Genomic DNA, 11,535 nt, shown 5'->3' with positions numbered 1-11,535 from the left:
GAATAAAAATCCCCAAAGAAACAAAAGAGTTTACCTTTCCCTTGGAAAAGTTACTTTTGAGTCAAGATCTGCTCTTTTTCTCTCCCAAGCATGAAATCTCTCTTCAGCTTAAGACTCTCTTCTACTGCAGTAGAAATTTAGTGCACATGCTGGAACCTGGACAGAATCTTATTTAAAAAAACAAACAATACAATAGTACTACAGTGGCTAGAAATCTTTTACATATTCTGATGAAAAGACTCAACTTATTTCTAGGAAATAAAGTGTTTGGGGCCAAAGCCAACAGATGATGTTCATGTAAGGTTAAATTTTTATTATTTTTTTTTTTTTAAATTGATATATTGAAAAAAGCTGGAGAAGGAAGCGGGGACAGAAATGAAAAACCACTCAGGGAGTCAGTGGTATAGATTGTCACCATGCAACCTAAATATTGTAATTGCAGATCACATAGTCAGAACAAGCCAGTCAAAAGTAGCACACTCCCTGGGAGAGGGGGGGGTGTCTCTCCCCTTGTCTTTCAAGCCAAGACCCAACTAGCAGAAGGCAGCTTTTCTGTCAGATAAAGCAAGGCAAAAGGATCATGTACAGCAACTTCCTTGCAGCCTCTTGCTCCTGAGCACCCTTCTTCACCTCTTTCTCTCTTTCTTCTGGTGATGGGAAGGCAAAGCATGTTCTGTTCCTGTGAGCCCATACTGCTTGTCCCTATAGTCACAGCAGGCACCTGTGATTCCTCTCCGAAGACATTTACGCATAGAAATCAGTTGAGTGGTGTGTTACGGAAGCATAAGCTGCAGTGGACGTGATTTTGAATCAGTTAATTTTGTGCCCACCATGACAAAATAAAACCAGCAATTTCTTACTTTATAGAAATTCTCCTAAAGTAGTAGTTGCCCCCAATCGCTGTCAAGTTTTTGTATCACAGGAGAACAAATGCAGCCAAAAGAACATTTTCTCTAAAAGGACCGCTCCGAACTACACAAGCAGGCAGGCCCAGGCAGCTCCCAATTTAGTTAAGGGTACGTACACAGCACCACTTAGTGGTGCAAGCGGAGTCACCGCTGACAGGAATGAGAAGCTTGAACACCAACCTTCCCGCCCCGGCCCCCTGGACACTGCAGCCTGATCTTGACAAATTGACCGCCTGGATAAAGCAAGCTATCTGGCAACTAAAAAGATCCATTGTACTTTTCTGCTCAGTACACCTAAAGATACAGATTCACCCTCGAAATCTCGGCAATTTCTTGAATACCACCAACACTCAGAACAGGTTTCAAATGGCAACGTGGCAGGACAAAGTAATAAATGCTTATCCTTAAGTCTGCTAACTTTCTAAACCTTTGCCTAGACCTTAAGGAAATGTAAAAACAAACAAACTACTGCAAAGTTCAATACACGAGCCACGCAAAGTTAAGGCTATCAAGTAGGAACCTGGTTACAAGTATAAATCATGCAACAGCTACTCTATGACATGGATGTCCTGAACAGATCATCCTCTACAGTGTAAGTCCAAGGTACAAACCCATCAGCACCTTCTTCCCTCTCTGTATCGCTGTGGTTACCTGCTCTGTGCCCAGAGCCAAAAAGAATCCCAACGTTGGAGTTACTGTTCCTTTTATGCCCACCCCCATACTTCTTTCCCGACGGAGAGGTGATGCACCTGATTTGAGGTGGAGTGCAGACAACCTTCTCATCTAGTGCTGGGCAGTTTATTTGTCCCATAAACAAACCCCAGGAAAGAGAATGCACGGTTGGACGGGTGCACTTGAGGTTTTGAACACGCGGTAGCACCGTTAACTGCTGAAAGATCAGGACTCTCTGCCGCTCCGTGTCCATGTCACGACTGCCCTCACGTCCCCAGTCTGCACCCAGCTCCTCCAGGGTGTGCAGAGGGGCTTCCAGCCCTGGCTCAGCAGGCGTCCACATAAGATCCCCCAGCCAAGAGGGGGGTGTATGCTCACCTGCCACATCGATACCGTGGGTACATTAAAAGCCACCCCTCAACTCTTTCTCCAGAAGTGACTGGGGGAGGCTTTTCAGTCATCTGGCTGTAAACCCCCTCCCCCTCAGGGAGACCAACATCCAGGCATGCCTTGCTCTAACTCCCCAAATCCACTGCCCTCCGAGGAATAAAAGGTGTCTGGGCCACTCCCCCGGCTCTAATCTGCAGATATGCCTGGCTTCCCAGAAGTAGGCTGAGAAAGCCAGCATTAAGGCAGTCCTTCCCACGCCCAGATCCACAAAATCCTCAGAGAAAAGAAGAAAAATAGCCACTTCACTGCAGCAGGAAGTAAATGGACTTGGGGGACACAGGAGGCCAGTTCTCCTGGGGTCAATGGAAAGGAGGGCTAGATGCAACGTATCTGAGGATTTTCCATGTGCACAGCTGAAACAGCCATGCCTCAAGCAGGGATGCGTCCCATTTATGGCAGTTCCTCGCCACTTCTCATCCCCAAAAGACAAACTCGGGCCTCTGCCTTCTCCGTGTGTAGCTCCCCACTCCCTTCAGCATGGAGCTGCGAGGCTCTGGGTTTGTGGAGAACCACAGGTGGGAAACCGAGGCTACTAATGGTGACCACAGAGAACAGACCAGCTCGGAGGGGGCGAGGAGGGTTGATGCACAATTTCTACGTTTGAATTTGTTGGGAACTTGGTGGGAGTCACAGGCTTGCAAACCACAACCCCAGCTATCCAGGACAAGGGCTTCCCCAGATCACAAACCTCCGGGGACGGGGACGGCGCCTGCGCCGGCGAGCGAACGCCGGGCTGCCCCAACGCGAAGCACGGCGCATGCGCCCGGGAGGCGCGTCCGCACGGCTGGTCGGGGAGCGGGCGCAGCGGGAAGCCCGCGGAAAACCACGCGAAACCGGCAACGCTCCTGAGTCTGACCTAGTCGGACTACGCCGCGCCCGAGAGCCGCGCTGCTGCCCGGCTGCCGAGTCCGCGAAAACTACAGCTCCCGGCATGCCCCGGGAGGCAGCCTGCCCTGCTGCCTGACCCCGAGGGGACGCCGCTTCCCTTCCCCCCCACCTCCCCACGCCGGCGCAGCGGCAGTTCCCGCCGAGCCCCCAGCGCCGCTCCGGGTAGCTCCGGCACGGCGCGGCCCCGCTGCCGCTCCGTGCGTGCAACACGGACCCCGCCGTCCTCTTCGGGGCTTTCCCCGGGACCCGCCGGCCAACTGCGCAGCCCCGCCACGGGGCCCGGTGAGCCCCCACCCCCGCGCGCCCGTTCTCTCAGCCGCCCTGTCAGCGCCCCACCCCCCCACCCCCGCGCGCCCGTTCTCTCAGCCGCCCTGTCAGCGCCCCCCCACCCCCGCGCGCACGTTCTCTCAGCCGCCCTGTCAGCGCCCCACCCCCCACCCCCGCGCGCACGTTCTCTCAGCCGCCCTGTCAGCGCCCCCCCCCCCCCCGCCCCCGCGCGCACGTTCTCTCAGCCGCCCTGTGAGCCCCCAGGGCTCCCCCTCGGCCTCGGCACCCCCCACCGCCCCCGGGCCACCCCCGCCTCTGACGTTCGCGCTCCGAGGGGCGCCCGGCCCCGCTCACCTTCTCCCTCGGGGCAACCGCAGCCTGGTCACTGCTCAGCTCCGCTCCTGCCTGGGCTCCCGGCGGCCCCTCCCCCGGCAGCCCCTCCCCTTGCCAGGGAGGGGGCGTCGCCATCAGCCTCTCACTGCCCGCACCTGCGGCTCCTCCAGCCCCGGCCCGCAGCTGTGGTACCGAAACCCGGAACCAAACCCCTCACCACCAAGGTGAAGTGAAGCAGCAGGCACTGCCTTGACTGAGTGACAGATGTCAAGAGTCATCTGATGTGGAAGAGGTGTTAACTGGGGTCAAAATACAGATTTTAATACCCATCTTATTTTAGTTCTAAGACTTGGCGATTGCCAGGTATCATCTTTTCGATTTCCCCAGGTCCACCCGCGAGCGAGGCCACAAGGGAGATTTCTTCCAGAGAGAGGATAGAGTTATTAAGTCTCAAGACCACGATTTGCTTTTCTCCTTCATGAAGAGGTGAGTGGATCATATAGCATCACTAGTCACCCAAGCAGTTAAGCCTGAACTTTTCACCTGTCCTTTAATGCCGTCAACTCCAAGCTAAATTTTTCCCGTTATTAAGAGGGGACCAAAGATCATGTGAAGTATTATTATCCTTTCTACAAATACACCCCCATCTTAGAGCTTTAGCTACTAGAGAAGGTCTTGGGAGTTTGGGGTCAGAGGAGCTAGCTGCAAGTACAAACTTTCATACAGCTCTGTTTAGGATGTGTGATGTTTCTCTGGTTGTCTAAACCGGTCTAAATTTCCACAGATGGTCCCGACTCTGGGTGGCTCTAACAAGGATCCTGGAACTCCAGTAAGTTCTAAACATCGTTTTATATTTTAAACATGATCCCAAGTTCCTTTTTGCACTTGTCTCTACGGTTTTGGCAGCTGACAGCCCCCAGGGGTGCTTGTACAAGTTTCTCCCGAAGGGCGAGTAAATTAATTCTTTTGTCCGTGAGGTGGATGGTTTGGTAACGTTATAATTCACAACGCTATAATTCCTTCTTTCAAATTTAAAAAAAATAATTGCCTTTTAAATCCATCCAATTTAATCTGCTAAAATGATTCTCGTTGTTCTACCTCTTTTCTCAAGTTTTGGTTAAATTCAATGTCAGTATTCTCCACGGAACTAGATTTTCATCTGACTTTGGAATCGGAAAGGCAGGCTGTTACTGAGGTTAAACTCTGTGTCTTTACAAAACTTTGAATCAGTTACAAAACTAGATTATTTTTTTTAATTCAAATTACAAAACCGGTTAATATCAAGATGAATAGCTCAAACAATAATTGTTTCATTTTGTTTATCTCATGTTTAGAACCCCTCAAAAAAACCCACATACACCCTCTGAACACGCAAAAAGATTATTGCCCTCGACAATATTCCTAATAGCAACCCCAACATTATAAACTTTACACAACTGTTTTCCCAAATAGATAACGTGAAACTTACTTATAGATTTTCCGTTTTAAAGGGACAGTTTCTTTAGACTTCCAGTTTCTTGTTGGGTGCTTTCTTTATTCTCGAATAATGAAGCCAAGGTTCTTCTCCCAGACCTTTACTGCTACAAGTGTTGTTAAAATGACTCGATACAGTCCTTTCCACTTCTCGGTGATTTTATATATATTCAGTCTCCTGGTCGGAAGGGATGCGCTGCTACGTCCAGTTCTAAGGGTCCAGCTGTGGAGACATACTGACAAAGTTCTTGAAAAGAATTGCTTAAAGAAATCATAACACCTTTTAAAAACATATCTCCAAAGGCACTCAAGATACTCAGAACACAGGACTCTTGATATGGTCTTTCATACAACATTTCCTAAAGACTTGACTTTTCTTTCTCTTCTGGCTATACTCCGATTCTTAATAGAGCCACGGGTAACGCTTTAACCCATGTGAGGAGGGAGGTTTCCTGACAAATTTTACTCGACTGTTGCTTAAGGATATAGTTCATTCTCTCTCTCTCTCTCTCTGCCCACACACTTGCTTGTGGTCTATGTGGGGTGTGATAGTCTCAATCCATAGATAATACTTGGCTCAACTTGTCTCATAATCTTTGCTATAAAATGAGGGCCATTGTCAGATGACATTCTTACAGGCACCCCATATTTTGGTATTATCTCTTTGAGCAAGACTTTGACTACTTCCCTTGCTTTGTTGGTGCGACAAGGGAAAGCCTTGGGCCACCCAGTAAAGATATCAACTAAAACTAGGACATATCCTTATTTTCAAGGCAATTCTATAAAATCAATTTGCTAATATTCTTCTAAAAAATTTCCTTATTTAATAATCCCAAAGATGATCTTATTACTGGTTCGGGGATAATTTTACATATACATTTCACGTCCACTTATAATTGTTTAAACAATCTTTGTCATATTTCGCTTTCTGTTTCCCAGTATACTCCGTGATGTTCAATGGAGCATTTTCTCTTATTATTGTGGGTGGGACTATTATTCGACCTGTCGGTGTTACAGCCTATCCTGTTTCATTTTGTTAGCCTGCAATCTAATAATTAATTCTTCATCATTATAATTTGGAGTTTCTTTAGGCAATTTTATACCTTTCTCTGGAACTAGTGCTAGGATGCCTTTTTCTGCAGCCTCTTCAGCAGCTTTATCAGCCAGTCGGTTACCTGCGTTAGGACCGGTCTTACCTAACGGATGTGCTTTACAGTGCATCATCGTGACTGCTGTTGGTTTTTGAATGCTTTCTAACAATTTCAGTATTTGTTCTGCGTGCTGAACGGCGGTTCCTGGTGCAGATAACAGTCCTCTTTCTCCCCGTATCGCTCCATGCGCACGTACCACTCCAAAAGCATACTTTGAGTCTGTCCAAGTGTTGACTCGCTTTCCTTGACTTAGTTCCAGAGCTCGAGTAAGAGCTATCAATTCAGCCTTTTGGGCAGAGATCATCGAAGGCAAAGTTGGCAACGCAAGTACCTCCTCAGTAGTTATTGTCTATCTCGATAAAACGTTTTCCTTCACAGATGGAACCGCTTCCGTCGGCATATAGTTCCCAATCTGTTTCTTCTAGTGGCACATCTCAGAGATCCAGTCAGCTGGAGTAAACTCTTTCGATTGCCTGCAAGCAGTCACGTTCCAGTTCTCCTTTAACTCGGTCAGTTGTTGAAAACGCAACAGGGTTAACGGCGGTAGTAGTTTTTAGGTAAACATCATCTTGTTCCAGCAACAACACCACTTGGTATTTCAGCATTCTGCTAGGGGATAACCAGTGCCCCCCTTTCCGTTTTAGCACAACATTTATCATATGGGAAACGTACAGTAATCCTTTCTCCTCAGGCGAACTTACGAGCTTCCTGGATCAGTAGCACAGTTGCAGCGACGGCTCTCGGACGACCAGAGCATCCCAGACTCACGTTATCCAATCGCTTCGAGAAGTAGGCCACAGCTCGCCCACTTGGCCCTAAATATTGGGCCAGGATACCCAGAGTTCTACCTCTTCTTTCACGAGCAGAAAGTTCAAGTGTCTCTTGTGAGATCTGGCAGACGCTAGGGCTGGCACCCCTATTACAGCCTGTTTCAATTCTTGGAAGGTAGCTTTCTCGGCATCGGTCCAATCCGTCGTTTGAGGTTTTGAGCTGCTCCTATAAAGGTCAGGCCAGCAAGCCACAATTTATAATCTACAGGTGACACCACTCGACCATTCCCGGAAATGCTTGTCATTCATTTTTTTAGTCTTAGGTTCGGGGAGACGACACATTGCCTCTTTTCTCTCAGTTCCCAATTGTCTCTGTCCTTTTAGGATTTTAAAACTCAAATTTAAGTTTCTTCTTTCTGGGTTATTTGGTTTTTTTTCTTTTGACACTCAGTATCTACTGATTCCCAAAAAGTTCAAAAAGTTAAGAGTTAACTTTGTGCATTGTTCTTCCGTCTCAGCTACCATTAACAGATCGTCCATATATTTCAGCAAGATTTCTTGATTATTTTCTTTCTTCCAAATCTCTAATTCTCGTGCCAATTGATTTCCAAAAATGGTAAGACTATTCTTAAAGCCTTGAGGCAAGACTGTCCACGTATATCGTGTTTTTCTCCCAGTCTCAGGATTTTCCCATTCCAAAGCAAAAACCTCGTGACTATTGGGATCCAAGGGAATATAGAAAAAGGCATCTTTTCGGTCCAACACTGTGAACCATTCTCATTTCTCCGTTAGGGTTGTTAACAAAGTATAAGGATTTGCTACGACCGGATGAATACCTTGTACTATTTGATTTATTGCTCTGAGGAGGTCTTGAACTAATCTATCATCTTTTTCATCAGCCTTTTAAAAGGCAAGATCGGGGTGTTATATCTGGATTCACATTCTATTAACAATTTGTATCTTAAAAATTTTTGTATTACCATTACTAACTCTTTCCGACTTTCCGGTTTTAGGGGGTATTGTTTCATTCTTACCGGATTCGATCCTGGCTTTAAATCAACTCTCACAGGTTCTGCTTTTTGGATTTACCGGGAACTTCCCAGTCCAGACGACTGGAATGACAGCATTACACTTGGACCGGTATAATCTTCTGCTTTCGGTAAACATCCTGTTAACAACAAAGCCGCTGCTTCGATACGTTTAGTTTCTGGAATTAAAATTTTAAGCTCTCCATTTTTAAATTTAATTTCTGCCTCTAAGTTCTCAAATAGACCTCTCCTTAACAGGAGTTTAGGAGAATTTGGCACATACAAAAACTGCCGAGTGACCCATTGCTTTCCTAATTTCATTGTTAAAGATTTAAAGAAGGGTCTAGTTTCTCGTTCGCTTGTTGCACCAACGCCACCAATTTCTTCAAAACTTAACTCTCCCTCTGAGGTATTTAAAACTGAAAAGGTGACTCTAGTGTCAACTCAAATTCAATTTTCTGTTCTCCCAGTTTAGCTGTAACCAGAGGTTCTGCTGGGAGACTCCCCTCCGGTCCCCGTCCGATACGTTCACTTAAAAAGAACAAATCTACATATGGCACTTTATTCCATTTACTCTCTCTCCTACAAAACAACAGTAATTGCAATATAGTATTGTAACTCAAAGTTCTGTTTGTTTACCATTTTTCCTGCAGTTCACCCCAACGTGCCAATAAACATCCCAGCGGTGATGTTTCTGGTAACTTTTCATCAGCAGTTCTATTTCCTGCACTCTTATTCTTAAACAATTTTGCTAATGCCATTATACTTATATACATTCAAATACCAAATACCAAACAAATGCAAACGACAGCTGTCCCAAATAATACACAAAGTCCAACCCAGCAATAGCTTTCGCTTATGACTTACGGGCAGACGCCTAGGCTTCCACTCCAGACGGCTACCCTCCAAGCCCCAACCCTGGGAAGCTTTCGCCGCGCCTCACGGGCAGGCTTTCCAAACAGATTCCAAAGAAGCAGCGCCTTACCTTTTTTCCAGGGAACGCTGCGAGGAGCTTTGCGTGTCGAGGGTGACGGTTCTCCCCGAGAATACCTCGGTGCCGGCCGGAGCTCGATTGACACGCGATCTCGTCCAGTCTCACTCGCAAGGTCCCATTTGGGTCGCCAAAACCGTTACCGAAATCCAGAATAAAACTCCTTAACGCCAACGTGAAGTTAAGAAGCAGGCACTTTGTTTATCGCAGCGCTGGGGACACGGGAACCTCTGTCCTCCGGGATTCCCTGTGATTCCTTCCAGACGTCTCCTAGCGTCTTTTGGCCTTTTCTTATAAGGGCCGGAGATCCCAGGTAGCAGCCCCAGACTTGTCTAATGATGCTACCCTAGATGATTCTTCTCTTTTGCAGGAAGCTCTCTTCTCCGGGATCGACCCAAGACTCCTCCCAGGCGTCATCCCAGAACAATTTTACCTCTGCATTCGGGACCGGAGATCCCATCTACCTGCCCCAGACTCCCCCAAGTAAGCAGCTCGAGACATTTTTGTTCTCCTGTAGAGAAATCTCTCAACTCCGACAGCCACCTGAGACTCCTCCCAGGCATCTCCCACAGTCTTCTGTCCTCTGCTTTACCTACCTAAGGGGTCAGGTAGAAGCTCCAGACTCCTCCAAGGAAGCTACCGTTGAGGTTTTTTTCCTTTTTGGAGGACCCTGTGCCCTCCGGGATCTCCTGTGATTCCTTCCAGACGTCTCCTAGAGTCTTTTGGCCTTTTCTTATAAGGGCCGGAGATCCCAGGTAGCAGCCCCAGACTTGAATAATGAGGCTACCCTAGATGATTCTTCTCTTTTGCAGGAAGCTCTCTTCTCTGGGATCGACCCAAGACTCCTCCCAGGCGTCATCCCAGAACGTTTTGACCTCTGCGTTCGGGACCGGAGATCCCATCTACATGCCCCGGACTCCTCCAAGTAAGCAGCTCGAGTCAGTTTTCTTCTCCTGTAGAGAAATGTCTCAACTCTGACAGCCACCTGAGACTCCTCCCAGGCATCTCCCACAGTCTTCTGCCCTCTGCTTTACCTACCTAAGGGGTCAGGGTGAAACCCCAGACTCCTCCAAGGAAGCTACCATTGAGGTTTTTTTCTTTTTTGGAGGAACCCCTGCCCTCCGGGATCCCCTGTGATTCCATCCAGACGTCTCCTAGAGTCTTTTGGCCTTTTCTTATAAGGACTGGCGATCCCAGGTAGCAGCCCCAGACTTGTCTAATGAGGCTACCCTAGATGATTCTTCTCTTTTGCAGGAAGCTCTCTTCTCCGGGATCGACCCAAGACTCCTCCCAGGCGTCATCCCAGAACGTTTTGACCTCTGCGTTCAGGACCGGAGATCCCATCTACCTGCCCCAGACTCCTCCAAGTAAGTAGCTCGAGACATTTTTGTTCTCCTGTAGAGAAATCTCTCAACTCCGACAGCCACCTGAGACTCCTCCCAGGCATCTCCCACAGTCTTCTGTCCTCTGCTTTACCTACCTAAGGGGTCAGGGTGAAGCCCCAGACTCCTCCAAGGAAGCTACCGTTGAGGTTTTTTTCTTTTTTTGGAGGAGCCTCTGACCTCCGGGATTCCCTGTGATTCCTTCCAGACATCTCCTAGCGTCTTTTGGCCTTTTCTTATAAGGGCCGGAGATCCCAGGTAGCAGCCCCAGACTTGACTAATGAGGCTACCCTAGATGATTCTTCTCTTTTGCAGGAAGCTCTCTTCTCCGGGATCGACCCAAGACTCCTCCCAGGCGTCATCCCAGAATGTTTTGACCTCTGCGTTCGGGACCGGAGATCCCATCTACCTGCCCCAGACTCCTCCAAGTAAGTAGCTCGAGACATTTTTGTTCTCCTGTAGAGAAATCTCTCAACTCCGACAGGCACCTGAGACTCCTCCCAGGCATCTCCCACAGTCTTCTGTCCTCTGCTTTACCTACCTAAGGGGTCAGGTAGAAGCCCCAGACTCCTCCAAGGAAGCTACCGTTGAGGTTTTTTTCTTTTTTGGAGGAACCTCTGCCCTCCGGGATCCCCTGTGATTCCTTCTAGACGTCTCCTAGCGTCTTTTGGCCTTTTCTTATAAGGGCCGGAGATCCCAGGTAGCAGCCCCAGACTTGACTAACGAGGCTACCCTAGATGATTCTTCTCTTTTGCAGGAAGCTCTCTTCTCCGGGATCGACCCAAGACTCCAAGACAAGCAGGTGAAGGAAGCCTTGCTGAAGCTTCAGAGAAGGAAGAGGGTCTTTCATTCCGTCTAGCTGGCGCTCTAGGCTTTCACCTGTCTCCTGTCTTTCTGCTCTTTCTTCTTGAGCTCTTGGGGTATTTGTCACGGAAGGTTAAGTGGTTAAAAGTGTCCTGGTTTCAGCTTGGATAAAGTTAACTGTCTTCCTAGTAGCTGGTACAGTGCTATGTTTTGAGTTCAGTATGCAAAGAACCTTGATAACACTGATGTTTGCAGTTGTTGCCGAGGAGTGTTTAGATAAAGTCAAGGATTTTTCAGCTTCTCATGCCCAGCCAGCGAGAAAGCTGGAGGGGCACAAGAACTTGGCACAGGACACAGCCAGGGCACCTGACCCAAACTGGCCAACAGGGTATTCCATACCATGCGACATCCCATCTAG

The 11,535-nt window shown here is 48.0% G+C and overlaps 1 long non-coding RNA gene across 1 annotated transcript; it reads left to right on the top strand.

Moving 5' to 3' along the window:
- The first annotated feature begins 9,231 nt into the window (after nucleotides 1-9,231).
- Nucleotides 9,232-11,264, top strand: LOC126034637 (uncharacterized). The gene is made up of 5 exons (XR_007504668.1): nucleotides 9,232-9,414; nucleotides 9,744-9,856; nucleotides 10,186-10,298; nucleotides 10,629-10,741; nucleotides 11,071-11,264. It is a non-coding gene; the product is annotated as an uncharacterized LOC126034637 (long non-coding RNA).
- Nucleotides 11,265-11,535: the final 271 nt, after the last annotated feature.

The sequence above is a fragment of the Accipiter gentilis genome, chromosome 35 (genome assembly GCF_929443795.1).
Source record: "Accipiter gentilis chromosome 35, bAccGen1.1, whole genome shotgun sequence".
NCBI classification, from domain to species: Eukaryota; Metazoa; Chordata; class Aves; order Accipitriformes; family Accipitridae; genus Astur; species Astur gentilis.
The sequence above is the reverse complement of the archived record's forward strand: the minus strand, read 5'-3'. Positions and strand labels throughout refer to the sequence as shown.